This window comes from Phalacrocorax carbo, chromosome 5 (genome assembly GCF_963921805.1).
Source record: "Phalacrocorax carbo chromosome 5, bPhaCar2.1, whole genome shotgun sequence".
NCBI classification, from domain to species: Eukaryota; Metazoa; Chordata; class Aves; order Suliformes; family Phalacrocoracidae; genus Phalacrocorax; species Phalacrocorax carbo.
In genome coordinates, this window is record NC_087517.1 from 3,825 (window position 1) to 19,232 (window position 15,408).

Consider the following 15,408-nt stretch of genomic DNA (forward strand, 5'->3'; position numbering starts at 1 on the left):
GTTAGGGTTAGGGTTAGGGTTAGGGTTAGGGTTAGGGTTAGGGTTAGGGTTAGGGTTAGGGTTAGGGTTAGGGTTAGGGTTAGGGTTAGGGTTAGGGTTAGGGTTAGGGTTAGGGTTAGGGTTAGGGTTAGGGTTAGGGTTAGGGTTAGGGTTAGGGTTAGGGTTAGGGTTAGGGTTAGGGTTAGGGTTAGGGTTAGGGTTAGGGTTAGGGTTAGGGTTAGGGTTAGGGTTAGGGTTAGGGTTAGGGTTAGGGTTAGGGTTAGGGTTAGGGTTAGGGTTAGGGTTAGGGTTAGGGTTAGGGTTAGGGTTAGGGTTAGGGTTAGGGTTAGGGTTAGGGTTAGGGTTAGGGTTAGGGTTAGGGTTAGGGTTAGGGTTAGGGTTAGGGTTAGGGTTAGGGTTAGGGTTAGGGTTAGGGTTAGGGTTAGGGTTAGGGTTAGGGTTAGGGTTAGGGTTAGGGTTAGGGTTAGGGTTAGGGTTAGGGTTAGGGTTAGGGTTAGGGTTAGGGTTAGGGTTAGGGTTAGGGTTAGGGTTAGGGTTAGGGTTAGGGTTAGGGTTAGGGTTAGGGTTAGGGTTAGGGTTAGGGTTAGGGTTAGGGTTAGGGTTAGGGTTAGGGTTAGGGTTAGGGTTAGGGTTAGGGTTAGGGTTAGGGTTAGGGTTAGGGTTAGGGTTAGGGTTAGGGTTAGGGTTAGGGTTAGGGTTAGGGTTAGGGTTAGGGTTAGGGTTAGGGTTAGGGTTAGGGTTAGGGTTAGGGTTAGGGTTAGGGTTAGGGTTAGGGTTAGGGTTAGGGTTAGGGTTAGGGTTAGGGTTAGGGTTAGGGTTAGGGTTAGGGTTAGGGTTAGGGTTAGGGTTAGGGTTAGGGTTAGGGTTAGGGTTAGGGTTAGGGTTAGGGTTAGGGTTAGGGTTAGGGTTAGGGTTAGGGTTAGGGTTAGGGTTAGGGTTAGGGTTAGGGTTAGGGTTAGGGTTAGGGTTAGGGTTAGGGTTAGGGTTAGGGTTAGGGTTAGGGTTAGGGTTAGGGTTAGGGTTAGGGTTAGGGTTAGGGTTAGGGTTAGGGTTAGGGTTAGGGTTAGGGTTAGGGTTAGGGTTAGGGTTAGGGTTAGGGTTAGGGTTAGGGTTAGGGTTAGGGTTAGGGTTAGGGTTAGGGTTAGGGTTAGGGTTAGGGTTAGGGTTAGGGTTAGGGTTAGGGTTAGGGTTAGGGTTAGGGTTAGGGTTAGGGTTAGGGTTAGGGTTAGGGTTAGGGTTAGGGTTAGGGTTAGGGTTAGGGTTAGGGTTAGGGTTAGGGTTAGGGTTAGGGTTAGGGTTAGGGTTAGGGTTAGGGTTAGGGTTAGGGTTAGGGTTAGGGTTAGGGTTAGGGTTAGGGTTAGGGTTAGGGTTAGGGTTAGGGTTAGGGTTAGGGTTAGGGTTAGGGTTAGGGTTAGGGTTAGGGTTAGGGTTAGGGTTAGGGTTAGGGTTAGGGTTAGGGTTAGGGTTAGGGTTAGGGTTAGGGTTAGGGTTAGGGTTAGGGTTAGGGTTAGGGTTAGGGTTAGGGTTAGGGTTAGGGTTAGGGTTAGGGTTAGGGTTAGGGTTAGGGTTAGGGTTAGGGTTAGGGTTAGGGTTAGGGTTAGGGTTAGGGTTAGGGTTAGGGTTAGGGTTAGGGTTAGGGTTAGGAGGTTAGGGTTAGGGTTAGGGTTAGGGTTAGGGTTAGGGTTAGGGTTAGGGTTAGGGTTAGGGTTAGGGTTAGGGTTAGGGTTAGGGTTAGGGTTAGGGTTAGGGTTAGGGTTAGGGTTAGGGTTAGGGTTAGGGTTAGGGTTAGGGTTAGGGTTAGGGTTAGGGTTAGGGTTAGGGTTAGGGTTAGGGTTAGGGTTAGGGTTAGGGTTAGGGTTAGGGTTAGGGTTAGGGTTAGGGTTAGGGTTAGGGTTAGGGTTAGGGTTAGGGTTAGGGTTAGGGTTAGGGTTAGGGTTAGGGTTAGGGTTAGGGTTAGGGTTAACCCTAACCCTAACCCTAACCCTAACCCTAACCCTAACCCTAACCCCTAACCCTAACCCTAACCCTAACCCTAACCCTAACCCTAACCCTAACCCTAACCCTAACCCTAACCCTAACCCTAACCCTAACCCTAACCCTAACCCTAACCCTAACCCTAACCCTAACCCTAACCCTAACCCTAACCCTAACCCTAACCCTAACCCTAACCCTAACCCTAACCCTAACCCTAACCCTAACCCTAACCCTAACCCTAACCCTAACCCTAACCCTAACCCTAACCCTAACCCTAACCCTAACCCTAACCCTAACCCTAACCCTAACCCTAACCCTAACCCTAACCCTAACCCTAACCCTAACCCTAACCCTAACCCTAACCCTAACCCTAACCCTAACCCTAACCCTAACCCTAACCCTAACCCTAACCCTAACCCTAACCCTAACCCTAACCCTAACCCTAACCCTAACCCTAACCCTAACCCTAACCCTAACCCTAACCCTAACCCTAACCCTAACCCTAACCCTAACCCTAACCCTAACCCTAACCCTAACCCTAACCCTAACCCTAACCCTAACCCTAACCCTAACCCTAACCCTAACCCTAACCCTAACCCTAACCCTAACCCTAACCCTAACCCTAACCCTAACCCTAACCCTAACCCTAACCCTAACCCTAACCCTAACCCTAACCCTAACCCTAACCCTAACCCTAACCCTAACCCTAACCCTAACCCTAACCCTAACCCTAACCCTAACCCTAACCCTAACCCTAACCCTAACCCTAACCCTAACCCTAACCCTAACCCTAACCCTAACCCTAACCCTAACCCTAACCCTAACCCTAACCCTAACCCTAACCCTAACCCTAACCCTAACCCTAACCCTAACCCTAACCCTAACCCTAACCCTAACCCTAACCCTAACCCTAACCCTAACCCTAACCCTAACCCTAACCCTAACCCTAACCCTAACCCTAACCCTAACCCTAACCCTAACCCTAACCCTAACCCTAACCCTAACCCTAACCCTAACCCTAACCCTAACCCTAACCCTAACCCTAACCCTAACCCTAACCCTAACCCTAACCCTAACCCTAACCCTAACCCTAACCCTAACCCTAACCCTAACCCTAACCCTAACCCTAACCCTAACCCTAACCCTAACCCTAACCCTAACCCTAACCCTAACCCTAACCCTAACCCTAACCCTAACCCTAACCCTAACCCTAACCCTAACCCTAACCCTAACCCTAACCCTAACCCTAACCCTAACCCTAACCCTAACCCTAACCCTAACCCTAACCCTAACCCTAACCCTAACCCTAACCCTAACCCTAACCCTAACCCTAACCCTAACCCTAACCCTAACCCTAACCCTAACCCTAACCCTAACCCTAACCCTAACCCTAACCCTAACCCTAACCCTAACCCTAACCCTAACCCTAACCCTAACCCTAACCCTAACCCTAACCCTAACCCTAACCCTAACCCTAACCCTAACCCTAACCCTAACCCTAACCCTAACCCTAACCCTAACCCTAACCCTAACCCTAACCCTAACCCTAACCCTAACCCTAACCCTAACCCTAACCCTAACCCTAACCCTAACCCTAACCCTAACCCTAACCCTAACCCTAACCCTAACCCTAACCCTAACCCTAACCCTAACCCTAACCCTAACCCTAACCCTAACCCTAACCCTAACCCTAACCCTAACCCTAACCCTAACCCTAACCCTAACCCTAACCCTAACCCTAACCCTAACCCTAACCCTAACCCTAACCCTAACCCTAACCCTAACCCTAACCCTAACCCTAACCCTAACCCTAACCCTAACCCTAACCCTAACCCTAACCCTAACCCTAACCCTAACCCTAACCCTAACCCTAACCCTAACCCTAACCCTAACCCTAACCCTAACCCTAACCCTAACCCTAACCCTAACCCTAACCCTAACCCTAACCCTAACCCTAACCCTAACCCTAACCCTAACCCTAACCCTAACCCTAACCCTAACCCTAACCCTAACCCTAACCCTAACCCTAACCCTAACCCTAACCCTAACCCTAACCCTAACCCTAACCCTAACCCTAACCCTAACCCTAACCCTAACCCTAACCCTAACCCTAACCCTAACCCTAACCCTAACCCTAACCCTAACCCTAACCCTAACCCTAACCCTAACCCTAACCCTAACCCTAACCCTAACCCTAACCCTAACCCTAACCCTAACCCTAACCCTAACCCTAACCCTAACCCTAACCCTAACCCTAACCCTAACCCTAACCCTAACCCTAACCCTAACCCTAACCCTAACCCTAACCCTAACCCTAACCCTAACCCTAACCCTAACCCTAACCCTAACCCTAACCCTAACCCTAACCCTAACCCTAACCCTAACCCTAACCCTAACCCTAACCCTAACCCTAACCCTAACCCTAACCCTAACCCTAACCCTAACCCTAACCCTAACCCTAACCCTAACCCTAACCCTAACCCTAACCCTAACCCTAACCCTAACCCTAACCCTAACCCTAACCCTAACCCTAACCCTAACCCTAACCCTAACCCTAACCCTAACCCTAACCCTAACCCTAACCCTAACCCTAACCCTAACCCTAACCCTAACCCTAACCCTAACCCTAACCCTAACCCTAACCCTAACCCTAACCCTAACCCTAACCCTAACCCTAACCCTAACCCTAACCCTAACCCTAACCCTAACCCTAACCCTAACCCTAACCCTAACCCTAACCCTAACCCTAACCCTAACCCTAACCCTAACCCTAACCCTAACCCTAACCCTAACCCTAACCCTAACCCTAACCCTAACCCTAACCCTAACCCTAACCCTAACCCTAACCCTAACCCTAACCCTAACCCTAACCCTAACCCTAACCCTAACCCTAACCCTAACCCTAACCCTAACCCTAACCCTAACCCTAACCCTAACCCTAACCCTAACCCTAACCCTAACCCTAACCCTAACCCTAACCCTAACCCTAACCCTAACCCTAACCCTAACCCTAACCCTAACCCTAACCCTAACCCTAACCCTAACCCTAACCCTAACCCTAACCCTAACCCTAACCCTAACCCTAACCCTAACCCTAACCCTAACCCTAACCCTAACCCTAACCCTAACCCTAACCCTAACCCTAACCCTAACCCTAACCCTAACCCTAACCCTAACCCTAACCCTAACCCTAACCCTAACCCTAACCCTAACCCTAACCCTAACCCTAACCCTAACCCTAACCCTAACCCTAACCCTAACCCTAACCCTAACCCTAACCCTAACCCTAACCCTAACCCTAACCCTAACCCTAACCCTAACCCTAACCCTAACCCTAACCCTAACCCTAACCCTAACCCTAACCCTAACCCTAACCCTAACCCTAACCCTAACCCTAACCCTAACCCTAACCCTAACCCTAACCCTAACCCTAACCCTAACCCTAACCCTAACCCTAACCCTAACCCTAACCCTAACCCTAACCCTAACCCTAACCCTAACCCTAACCCTAACCCTAACCCTAACCCTAACCCTAACCCTAACCCTAACCCTAACCCTAACCCTAACCCTAACCCTAACCCTAACCCTAACCCTAACCCTAACCCTAACCCTAACCCTAACCCTAACCCTAACCCTAACCCTAACCCTAACCCTAACCCTAACCCTAACCCTAACCCTAACCCTAACCCTAACCCTAACCCTAACCCTAACCCTAACCCTAACCCTAACCCTAACCCTAACCCTAACCCTAACCCTAACCCTAACCCTAACCCTAACCCTAACCCTAACCCTAACCCTAACCCTAACCCTAACCCTAACCCTAACCCTAACCCTAACCCTAACCCTAACCCTAACCCTAACCCTAACCCTAACCCTAACCCTAACCCTAACCCTAACCCTAACCCTAACCCTAACCCTAACCCTAACCCTAACCCTAACCCTAACCCTAACCCTAACCCTAACCCTAACCCTAACCCTAACCCTAACCCTAACCCTAACCCTAACCCTAACCCTAACCCTAACCCTAACCCTAACCCTAACCCTAACCCTAACCCTAACCCTAACCCTAACCCTAACCCTAACCCTAACCCTAACCCTAACCCTAACCCTAACCCTAACCCTAACCCTAACCCTAACCCTAACCCTAACCCTAACCCTAACCCTAACCCTAACCCTAACCCTAACCCTAACCCTAACCCTAACCCTAACCCTAACCCTAACCCTAACCCTAACCCTAACCCTAACCCTAACCCTAACCCTAACCCTAACCCTAACCCTAACCCTAACCCTAACCCTAACCCTAACCCTAACCCTAACCCTAACCCTAACCCTAACCCTAACCCTAACCCTAACCCTAACCCTAACCCTAACCCTAACCCTAACCCTAACCCTAACCCTAACCCTAACCCTAACCCTAACCCTAACCCTAACCCTAACCCTAACCCTAACCCTAACCCTAACCCTAACCCTAACCCTAACCCTAACCCTAACCCTAACCCTAACCCTAACCCTAACCCTAACCCTAACCCTAACCCTAACCCTAACCCTAACCCTAACCCTAACCCTAACCCTAACCCTAACCCTAACCCTAACCCTAACCCTAACCCTAACCCTAACCCTAACCCTAACCCTAACCCTAACCCTAACCCTAACCCTAACCCTAACCCTAACCCTAACCCTAACCCTAACCCTAACCCTAACCCTAACCCTAACCCTAACCCTAACCCTAACCCTAACCCTAACCCTAACCCTAACCCTAACCCTAACCCTAACCCTAACCCTAACCCTAACCCTAACCCTAACCCTAACCCTAACCCTAACCCTAACCCTAACCCTAACCCTAACCCTAACCCTAACCCTAACCCTAACCCTAACCCTAACCCTAACCCTAACCCTAACCCTAACCCTAACCCTAACCCTAACCCTAACCCTAACCCTAACCCTAACCCTAACCCTAACCCTAACCCTAACCCTAACCCTAACCCTAACCCTAACCCTAACCCTAACCCTAACCCTAACCCTAACCCTAACCCTAACCCTAACCCTAACCCTAACCCTAACCCTAACCCTAACCCTAACCCTAACCCTAACCCTAACCCTAACCCTAACCCTAACCCTAACCCTAACCCTAACCCTAACCCTAACCCTAACCCTAACCCTAACCCTAACCCTAACCCTAACCCTAACCCTAACCCTAACCCTAACCCTAACCCTAACCCTAACCCTAACCCTAACCCTAACCCTAACCCTAACCCTAACCCTAACCCTAACCCTAACCCTAACCCTAACCCTAACCCTAACCCTAACCCTAACCCTAACCCTAACCCTAACCCTAACCCTAACCCTAACCCTAACCCTAACCCTAACCCTAACCCTAACCCTAACCCTAACCCTAACCCTAACCCTAACCCTAACCCTAACCCTAACCCTAACCCTAACCCTAACCCTAACCCTAACCCTAACCCTAACCCTAACCCTAACCCTAACCCTAACCCTAACCCTAACCCTAACCCTAACCCTAACCCTAACCCTAACCCTAACCCTAACCCTAACCCTAACCCTAACCCTAACCCTAACCCTAACCCTAACCCTAACCCTAACCCTAACCCTAACCCTAACCCTAACCCTAACCCTAACCCTAACCCTAACCCTAACCCTAACCCTAACCCTAACCCTAACCCTAACCCTAACCCTAACCCTAACCCTAACCCTAACCCTAACCCTAACCCTAACCCTAACCCTAACCCTAACCCTAACCCTAACCCTAACCCTAACCCTAACCCTAACCCTAACCCTAACCCTAACCCTAACCCTCTAACCCCCTAACCCTCTAACCCTCTAACCCTCTAACCCTCTAACCCTCTAACCCTCTAACCCTCTAACCCTCTAACCCTCTAACCCTCTAACCCTCTAACCCTCTAACCCTCTAACCCTCTAACCCTCTAACCCTCTAACCCTCTAACCCTCTAACCCTCTAACCCTCTAACCCTCTAACCCTCACCCCCTTAAGTCCTAACCCCCAACTGCTGTTAACCCCTAACTGTAGCTGCTATGCTAAGCTGTAACCGTAACCTGTAAGACTGTGAATTGCTGATGCCTGGCCTGTAACTGTGGATGTTGAAATGGTGACTGGTACTCTCCCTGTAGTGTGTAAAAGTGTAATTGTGAAGTGTAACTGTGTGTTGAGTGTTCTAGGTTGTCTGTGTTGTAGTGGTTGGTTTGTTGCCTTGTTGGTGGTTTTGTCTGTTTTAATTTGTTTGTGGTGCTGTGTGTTTCTGGTGGACTGTGTTGTGATTGGTGTGTTCTGCTTGGTACTTCTGTTATCTGGTGCAATAGATAATTGGGTCTGTGTGGTTATTTGCATTTGTCTGTTCATTGCATATGTGTGTATGTGTGTGTCTGGTAGAGTTCCGGTAGGGGGTGTAATTTGTCAGGGGTGTGTATTTGTCATTGCTGTGTTCTGTGTGTTGGTTGCAGAGGTGGTTCTGGTGGGTAGTGATTTTTTGTGTGGAAGGTCTTTTTAGGTTTTGTGTTTTGGTTTCTGAATGGTTCTTTTTATCTGTGGTTTTTTTTGTCTTTATTAGTGTGTTCCTGGTGGATGTTTCTGTAGTTGTACGTTCCTTTTTGATTGTTTTGTTGTTGAGTGTTGTGTCAGGTGTGTATGTGTGTTTCAGGTTGGGGGGTTGATTTTTTTGTTTGGTGGTAATGTGATTGGGGGAGAAAAAAATTAAAAATAATAAGAGTGGTGCAGCCATTAGGGAATGGCTTTTGGCTCTGGGAGTAAATTTTTATTATCCATGATAACATTTAAGTTTTTTTATTTACTCAAAGAGCCAAAAGCCATTCCCTACTGCTGCTTTTTTCCTTTAATTACCTCCCATAGAGTTTAAGGGCTACATAGAGCCCTGTCATTAAATCCCACCCACTGGAAATTACACCCCACCCACAAATAACACACAGGAGGCCTGAATAAAACAATGAGACATGTGTTTTCATTTACTTTATTATTGTATTAGTAAGGCTCCTTTATTATGCCTCTGGTTTTGGGAAACACCAGACATAAAGCATGCTTTTCCACCTGTTGCATTCCTCTACGACCTCTCCACCTGCAATGTAACGGAGGTGTGATACGCACAACTCCTAATGGCCTTCATTTCCATTACTACACCACATTGAGGTTTCCCATTCTAAGAATATGGTAACAAAGTGCCCTGCCTCCCCACACCTAACTGCCCTCGCTGCATGTAAACAACATATGTGTTTCCACAACTTACGATACCTACTACTACATTTACTGGGCCGGCCTCGCTCCTCTCCCTCCAATACCAGCTTCATCGTTACCCTTATGCATCGAGTCGTTCCTTACCTAGCTTTGCAGCAACACCTCTACGTGCTTGTATGCATCTCTACATCCACGCTTCAATCTCGTCCTTGCTCTGAGGCCGAGCGGTAGCGCTTAGGCCCGTGCAGTTATTTGCTGTTACTAATACCATCACCGCACTGGACAACATCTCCTACGCTTAAACCCCTTTTTCCCCCTGGATAAATCCATTTCTACTCTTCATTCGTCTACTGAGCGGTACCTGTCTCCTCTCATTGCTATAATTCCCTTCTCCTGCAAGGATAACATTACCTCCCTAAGTCCGATACTTCCCATCCCTACTAATTGGGTCACCTCTTACTCAATAGTCCTCTAATTATACTAGAACTGTAACTCCTTTAGGCTCCTAGCAAGCACTTACCAACTGAGCCTCAGACCCTGTTACCTTAGGCACAAAGCTCGCTCTCCTTATGTAGTCCGCTTACTGCTCTGCTAATATACCTTTTCCTCTTCCAATCCACACTGCCTCTGTGATGCATACTACCGATCGTCTGAGAGCATGCCTCCTCGCATCTCTGCGGACCTTAGACTTCAACGCCCCTATGACAGACAAACTGGCATCCTTATAACATACACTAACCACACCAAAGGTACTTCCCTACACCCTAGGCATACGCAATGACAGTAAACCCGCATCGTTCTCAAGCTGCCCCACCTAAACGATGGCCACCTACTCCAACTCCCCGTACCCAAAACCCACTGTATGCAATTTCATCCACACCGAGCCAGACCTATCGTATTGTACATCCCAACGTCACCCCTTCACTGCCAGACACCCAGACAGCACACAAAACCCTATGCCTAGCGGGACAGCCACCCAAACGTGCCTATTACACATTGCCTGACACACTGGCTGTAGAATGCCTATAAACACTTCAGGAAACCAGCACCGGCCATGGAAGACAAAACCCAGATTCAGAAATCCCCCATCTCTAAGCCTCTTCAAAGACTGCATCTCAGCCCGACAAGAACATCTCCAACAACACCCCACAACACCAAACATCAGAGCTCTACTGACACACACATTCAACCCGGCAACCTCACAAAGGCTTCCAACAGACCGCTCATCCGCCCACCGTGTCTATCGCTCCTTCCTCTCCACCGAGCCGGTCCACCACCTGTCACCCTGCTCCTCTGGCGCTCCCTGGGAACTCCGCTCCCAGGCGCCTCAAAAAATTGCCCTGCCTGCCAAAACCCCGTCCCAGAGCCTGACCTCTGCCCAAACGTTGGCGATGAACGTCGCCTCGCAGAGTGGCCGGGACCGGGGAAAAAAAACCCCAGCCGGGGGAGAAAAAAAAAAAATCCCCCAGCTGGGGTTTTTTTATTCTAATTTTTTTTTTTTAATCCTGTGGAAGAAGTTTGCTGTTAGCTACCACCACCAAACCAAACCCTCAAAACACCGTGAACACCCCACGCCGCACAACCCTATCAAAGGAGGTAGATGCAAAGGACTGCAACATACCAGGGACGCACGTAGTCCCATACCTACATTCACCCACACAACCCAGGGCCTCAAAAAAGGGCCCTGCCTGCAAAAACCCCGTACCGCCAAGCCTCACAACCCTACCGAAGCACGCATTCAACCCGGCAACCTCACAAAGGCTTCCAACAGACCGCTCATCCGCCCACCGTGTCTATCGCTCCTTCCTCTCCACCGAGCCGGTCCACCACCTGTCACCCTGCTCCTCCGGCGCTCCCTGGGAACTCCGCTCCCAGGCGCCTCAAAAAATTGCCCTGCCTGCCAAAACCCCGTCCCAGAGCCTGACCTCTGCCCAAACGTTGGCGATGAACATCGCCTCGCAGAGTGGCCGGGACCGGGGAAAAAAAACCCCAGCCGGGGGAGAAAAAAAAAAAATCCCCCAGCTGGGGTTTTTTTATTCTAATTTTTTTTTTTTAATCCTGTGGAAGAAGTTTGCTGTTAGCTACCACCACCAAACCAAACCCTCAAAACACCGTGAACACCCCACGCCGCACAACCCTATCAAAGGAGGTAGATGCAAAGGACTGCAACATACCAGGGACGCACGTAGTCCCATACCTACATTCACCCACACAACCCAGGGCCTCAAAATAGGGCCCTGCCTGCAAAAACCCCGTACCGCCAAGCCTCACAACCCTACCGAAGCACGCATTCAACCCGGCAACCTCACAAAGGCTTCCAACAGACCGCTCATCCGCCCACCGTGTCTATCGCTCCTTCCTCTCCACCGAGCCGGTCCACCACCTGTCACCCTGCTCCTCCGGCGCTCCCTGGGAACTCCGCTCCCAGGCGCCTCAAAAAATTGCCCTGCCTGCCAAAACCCCGTCCCAGAGCCTGACCTCTGCCCAAACGTTGGCGATGAACGTCGCCTCGCAGAGCGGCCGGGACCGGGGAAAAAAAACCCCAGCCGGGGGAGAAAAAAAAAAAATCCCCCAGCTGGGGTTTTTTTATTCTAATTTTTTTTTTAATCCTGTGGAAAAAGCTTGCTGTTGGTTACCACCACCAAACCCAACCCTCAAAACACCGTGAACACCCCACACTGCACAACGTTATCAAAGACGGTTTCTACAAAATACATGTTGCTACCCGTGTCCCTGATTCATTTCAAAATACATTCACCCATAGAACACAGGCAGCCAATATTGACTTCCGCATTCACTCAACCTCACTACGCAAGGATGCGTGAATGTACATCCGACGATACCACACCGGCTCTAATCGATCACACGCAGCAGTGATGTACACGGGCAGATACTTCCGCCACGCCGCAGTGGTAGATTAACTATGGACGTTCACTCGACTACAACAGGCAAACAGGGTACAACAAGCACTACATATGTGCAACCGTACAAGACAGCGGAGGTATCTGCCTAGGTACACGCACTCAGCCACATGAGTCACACAGGACAGCTATACAGATACACAACGATAAAGAACTGCACGATAGAAACTACATAGATATGTTCCAACAAACAAGAGCTGGAGGAATCTGTGCAGGCATATACATACACCGATACAACAGTATGTGCATTCAGCCGTACAAGTGTCGGAGGAAATTGAGTAGCGTGCAGGCACCCAAAGATGATGGTTACCAAAGGGAGGAACATATATGCCTTCACCTATAAAAAAACCCCACGACAATCCACACTCGATAGCGTTGTCACCACCACATCGCTCCACGAGGACCTACCCCGCAACATCCCCCACCTCACATGCACCTGGCTTCTCCTCTCACCTGCTCCTTACCCGTGCTGGACTTGGACGGTCACCATCCTTTGCGTCCCCTAGAGATAAAAGCACATAGAGTTGCCATTGCAGTTCCTAAAAAAAATCACCAGCTGCACGCCCCTCTTCTCTGCAACCCAGTTCACCTCATCGCTCCTTTGCCACCTTGCCCTGACTCGACACCCCCGGGCAGGGCAGCTCCAAGCCAAGACACCACAACCACAGACGAACCCTACACGGAACGCCAACAACAACACGCCTCAAAAAACAAGCCGAGTCACTCGGCGAGACCGACGACGCACGTACAGAAAACCTCCATCCGGGAAGAGCACGCGCAGAACCCTAGCGTGCTCCTAGCGCCACGCCAGAAAACGACGAGACCTTCGTGGGCGGGGACAAGCGCTTCCTCTCAAAACTGACGAGATGGATGCGCAAGCAGCCCGCCTTCAAGACCTCAGCCCCTGAAGACGCAAGGAAGAAGTGCCAGTCCCTAAAAGCGACAGCTAGCGAATAGAGCCGCTCACGCGGCCGGGAACAGCGCGGCACAAGACCACCGGCCAGAACCACCCGAGACGCCAAAACGATCCACGCCGGAAGCTTGCGACGCCAAAAGAGAAGCGCCCGATGGGCGCCGTGCTCACGACTAGGGCCTCGCCGGGCCCTAGTAACGCTGCCGAGGCACCCGCCTCGATCCTACGGAACAAAGAACAACCGAGACCCGAGGAAGGTCAAACGCACCCAACACCAAACACACAGACGCGCTACACAACGACATGCACAGCCTGGAACCGCCCTGCCCGGGGCACGCTGCCGTCATCTTTCAGAGGAACCCGCTCCATTCCCCTGCTCAAAGGGGACCGCTTCCTAGACAACCCTCTCCCCTACGCTCTCTTTAAAACCCCTTCCTGCCACAGCCAACCGTGCCGCCCTCGCTCCCCCAAACCCTTCCCCGGCACCGTTGCCTCAACTTAGCTTTCAAGGGGCCCAGAGTCTCCCTCTTCCCTTCCTTCTGAAGGACAAGCACACGTCACTCCTCCAGTCACCAGCTGCCTCTTCGTCATCTGAAAAATAAAAACTATCACAAGCCCCACACAACAGCCCTGTCAGTCAGCATCCCATCGCTCTACAAAGACCAAGGCCGCTGCATCCGTCTACCTCAGATGCGCCCAGCTGCTCTGCTCACTTGCTCTGTGGCCGTGCCCAACTCACACTGTTGTCCTCCCTTGTGGCCCCTAGGGATACCAGGAGACCATGTTACCACTGCACTTCCAAAGGAAGATCTCCCCAGCCCCACGCCCCTCCTCCCTGCGACCCAGCTCACCTCAAACGCACATCCAGTCCCAAGGGCAGCCACACACAATCTAAAAAACCAAACAGAAACGCTTCAACCCGCTTGCCACACAACACCTTGGTACGGAACCGCCGCCCTGACCGCAATCGCCTCACTATCTCGGACCTCTCGTCGCCATGCGTCGTCTCCCCTCTGATGGCTGATTGCGGCACCTGCAAAAATCCAAGCAGAAAGGCACCTGCTGAAAAGCTGCAGAACTGTCAAGCTACCCACACCAATCCCCGTCTAAGACTTGCACCTTTTCCTCACCAGCTCACCTGCCTGGACGCCATCAGATCCAACTGCCACGTTCAAGCTTGACCACCACCTGCAAGACCCAAACAGGGGTTATTCATGACTAACTGCAAAGCCCCAAAGAGACACATCGCTACTTCAGCGCACCTAACATTGCTCACCCTGTGCAGTTCCCCTCCGGTGCCCGGATCCCGCTTGGCCCACCACATGCACCCTCAAATATTATTGCCATGTTGCACTCACAGAGCCATCAGTCACCAATTCCTTCTACATACACCACACACCAACTCACCTGCTTACAGCGCTATCCTCGGCCCTCCTCCGTCGCCCTGCACGACTCCTCCCTCGGCATCTGCAAAAATATCAAACAAGTCCCCTCAATGAACAGCAGTAGCTTAGCCATTCCACAGACCTTGTTCCCAGGTAGCAAGCCCATCGAGAGCCCAGCTAGGCCTGCTCTGCCATCTAAACACCGTAAACCAAACATTACGCCCGACCCACATCCAAGCCGGAACGCCCCTGAGATGCTCTCTGCTCCGCTGAAGCAGGAGCTCCCTCTCCCAGACAGCTACCGTCATCCCCTGGGAGGCCACAAAACACCGTGGGAATTCTTCTCACCCACTGACAACGGCCGCTCTATCTAAAAGGGCCACACATCTTTTCCCCCAAAGAAGCAAGGCACTTTGACACATAAGCCATAGCCTCTCATCGCTCCCGTGCCACCTTGCCCTGACTCGACACCCCCGGGCAGGGTGGCTCCAAGCCAAGACACCACAACCACAGACGAACCCTACACGGAACGCCAACAACAACACGCCTCAAAAAACAAGCCGAGTCACTCGGCGAGACCGACGACGCACGTACAGAAAACCTCCATCCGGGAAGAGCACGCGCAGAACCCTAGCGTGCTCCTAGCGCCACGCCAGAAAACGACGAGACCTTCATGGGCGGGGACAAGCGCTTCCTCTCAAAACTGATGAGATGGATGCGCAAGCAGCCCGCCTTCAAGACCTCAGCCCCTGAAGACGCAAGGAAGAAGTGCCAGTCCCTAAAAGCGACAGCTAGCGAACAGAGCCGCTCACGCGGCCGGGAACGGCCCGGCACAAGACCACCGGCCAGAACCACCCGAGACGCCAAAACGATCCACGCCGGAAGCTTGCGACGCCAAAAGAGAAGCGCCCGATGGGCGCCGTGCCCACGACTAGGGCCTTGCCGGGCCCTAGTAACGCTGCCGCGGCACCCGCCTCGATCCTACGGAACAAA

At 51.2% G+C, this 15,408-nt stretch overlaps 1 long non-coding RNA gene across 2 annotated transcripts; it reads right to left on the reverse strand.

Annotated features, from left to right (window-relative positions):
• Positions 1–8,963: 8,963 nt before the first annotated feature.
• LOC135313659 (uncharacterized) lies at positions 8,964–14,018 on the reverse strand. 2 transcript variants are annotated; one of them, XR_010373205.1, is made up of 5 exons: positions 13,882–14,018; positions 13,744–13,792; positions 13,529–13,621; positions 12,571–12,619; positions 8,964–9,080 (listed from the first exon to the last, which is right to left on the reverse strand). It is a non-coding gene; the product is annotated as an uncharacterized LOC135313659 (long non-coding RNA). The 2 variants fall into 2 exon arrangements; XR_010373204.1 differs by having other exon boundaries at positions 13,716–13,792; positions 13,882–14,015.
• Between the last annotated feature and the right edge of the window lie 1,390 nt (positions 14,019–15,408).